This window comes from Carlito syrichta, unplaced genomic scaffold (assembly GCF_000164805.1).
Source record: "Carlito syrichta isolate Samal-C Ts95f unplaced genomic scaffold, Tarsius_syrichta-2.0.1 Scaffold187473, whole genome shotgun sequence".
Taxonomy (NCBI): Eukaryota; Metazoa; Chordata; class Mammalia; order Primates; family Tarsiidae; genus Carlito; species Carlito syrichta.
The window spans coordinates 1-2,638 of record NW_007131569.1 but is presented as its reverse complement, the minus strand read 5'-3'; the positions used below and the strand labels follow the sequence as shown (position 1 = coordinate 2,638).

The following is a 2,638-nucleotide window of genomic DNA, read 5'->3' as shown; positions in this document are numbered from 1 at the left end:
GAAGAACGCTTTTAACCACACACCTAGGTTACAGCTGGAGAACTAGCTTGTAACACACATATCACGCTGTTAGGAGACAATGATGCTACAGGAATACAGTGCTTCTGGTTTGTTTCTCCAAGTATGTGCAACATGCGGCACTGCTGTATCAGGTAATCTTGTGCACCAGGGCAGGGAAGATGAGGCTTGGGCTCACAGAAAGAAGCCAAATGGAAATGAAAAGGCTTTCTCTTTCAGAGTTCCCCTAGTTTTATTTGTAGAGGTTATCCAATAACTTATTTAATTACATTTCACACTTCTGAGTCCATTCTTGAGTTATTGTGCTGTACTTTTCTTTGTCTGTTTTGTAGATTCAAACAATCTTGGGCACTAAAGAATCATCTGAATTGAGATCACACAATGGAGAACAGATGGACAGGAGTATGTTTGAAATGTTGCTGGAGACCACTGTGCCCGTAGAATATCAAGACAGATGCTGCCATTACTGTTTACATTTGGATGATATATTCCTGTTGTACAGGCAACCTTAGGTGGTTTGAAGTGCCATCTTTTGGAAAATGAATTTTCAAGAAAAACACTCCACCCTAATAGGACTGTCATTTATCCCTATTGTTCTATTTTGCCATGGAACATGTCATCTCCAACAGGACCTGCTGAACACTATTCTACAGTCCTCCTGTCAGGTCATTCAATTTCTTGTGGATATTTGTGTGAGGGTGTGTGTGGATGTTTTTAGGAGTCATGGTGGGAGGTGGGTGGTGACTCCTTCCAGGATGGGGATGGGAGCAGGGGGGAGATTGGGACGGGAAGAAGGAGCTTGAGGCAGCAGGAAACACCAGGAATCCTTGAAAGTAGGTCAAGAGGGACAGGCTGAGTACCTGGACCCACCGCAGGGATCAATGCATCACCCTGTGGACCCTAATATGCTTTGTTGCCCCAATAGCAAAGCAGACACAGCAGTTGTTCCTTATTGGCTCAGCTACGGACCCCCTGGCAGAGAATACACCGTCTCTGGCTCTGTGGGTGCCTCGATGTCAGTAAGTCAGAAAGACTGGGTGGTCTGCCGTCCTGCCTCCCTTCTTTGTATGTTCATTTGATTTTTATTTGTTTTGAGGTGAGGTTTTACTGTGTTGCATAGACTGGTCTCAAACTCTTGGCCTCAAGCAAAACAAAAAATGAGAATAACCAAATACTTATGGAAGTTCAACTTTATGAAAGAAAAGCGTAAAAATATGCCTAGGAAAATACTAGAGTATTAAAAAACTGATGGAGAAAATAGAAGGAAACATTATTTGCCTCTTCTTTGACTGAAACTGCAAGATTTTATCTCTCTTAGTTTTCCATGAAACAGAAAGGTCATTTTGTGTCAATTTATTCACAAAAGAGACTCTCATCTTTCTATTGTCTCTTCAGTCTATTGTACCCACAAGGGGATTTGCATACTATCCCCCAGGGAGGAATTTCCTATGTCAGTGTGAGATCAAAGTACAGCTTTGACCTTGACTTGATTAATCAGGACTCCTCAGTTCAGGCACTGAAAATAAGGATCCCTGCTCAGGTTCTGAAGCTGCTAATGTTCTAGGTCCCTGGTAAGGATAGAGAGAGAAGTGGAAGGACTATTGGATGAGAGAGTAAGCTCTGGGTCCCACTGCCTCTCATGTGTGTTCTTGCCACTTGTTATATGTGCACATTTCCAGGGCATTTGCTATTTAGATCTGTGAGAGTGAAGTGTTCTAGAAGGGGTAGGACCTACACTACGGTGAAGATTGTCACACAGAGAGGGCTGGTGTATGCAGCATCTAATTATCGCTTTGTGGCTTGAAAATCTTTTATTCTTTGTATCATTGGGTTGTTTTTGATGTATAAATGCAAATAACAAAACATTATGTAGACTGACATTTTATAAAACGAAAAATTGTGAAAATGTCTCAGTGTAGTACATAATCTTGCACTTTCTCTCATGTTCAGGATTTAGTGGGGATGGTGTAATGACCCAGATTCATTCTCCCTGCCTGCCATCCCTGGAGAGCCAGCCTCCATCTCCTGCAGGTCTATTCAGTACCTTCTCCACAGTAATGGAAACATCCACTTGAAATGTTACCTGTAGAAACCAGGACAGTCTCCACAACTCCTGATTCATTTAGTTTCCAAGGAGTTCTCTGGCATTCCAAATAGGTTCAAAGGCAGTGGTTCTGGCACTGGTTTCACACTGAAAATAGCAGGATGGAGGCTGAGGATACTGGAGTTTATTTCTGCAAGCAGTCCATACAAGACACTCCCACAGTGGTACAGTCCCATAAACAAACGTTATTGCTTGAAGCCCAACTGCCTATATGCATTGTTTGTTTGGGGAAAAGCTCAGCAGATTGAGTCAGTTTAAGAGGAAGATGTTGGAGAACTCAGAGGAATAGGTCTGTCCCATGAGTACCTTGGTGACACCTCAGCTACCACTCATTTGTGTGTCCCTCAGCTGCAACAGTCTTGGCATGTTATAAACTGTAGAAGAATGATGGATGGTCCCTTTAAGCTGATGATGATTATGACATGATGAAATAGTGAATCATGATGCAACCAAATAAAAGCTCAACCGAATCCTTCCTATATTTGTCAATTAAAGTTAACCAGTATAAACACCAGG

At 42.3% G+C, this 2,638-nt stretch overlaps 1 pseudogene; it reads right to left on the bottom strand.

The window, feature by feature from the left end:
• Positions 1–283: 283 nt before the first annotated feature.
• Positions 284–614, bottom strand: LOC110594970 (annotated as a pseudogene).
• Between the last annotated feature and the right edge of the window lie 2,024 nt (positions 615–2,638).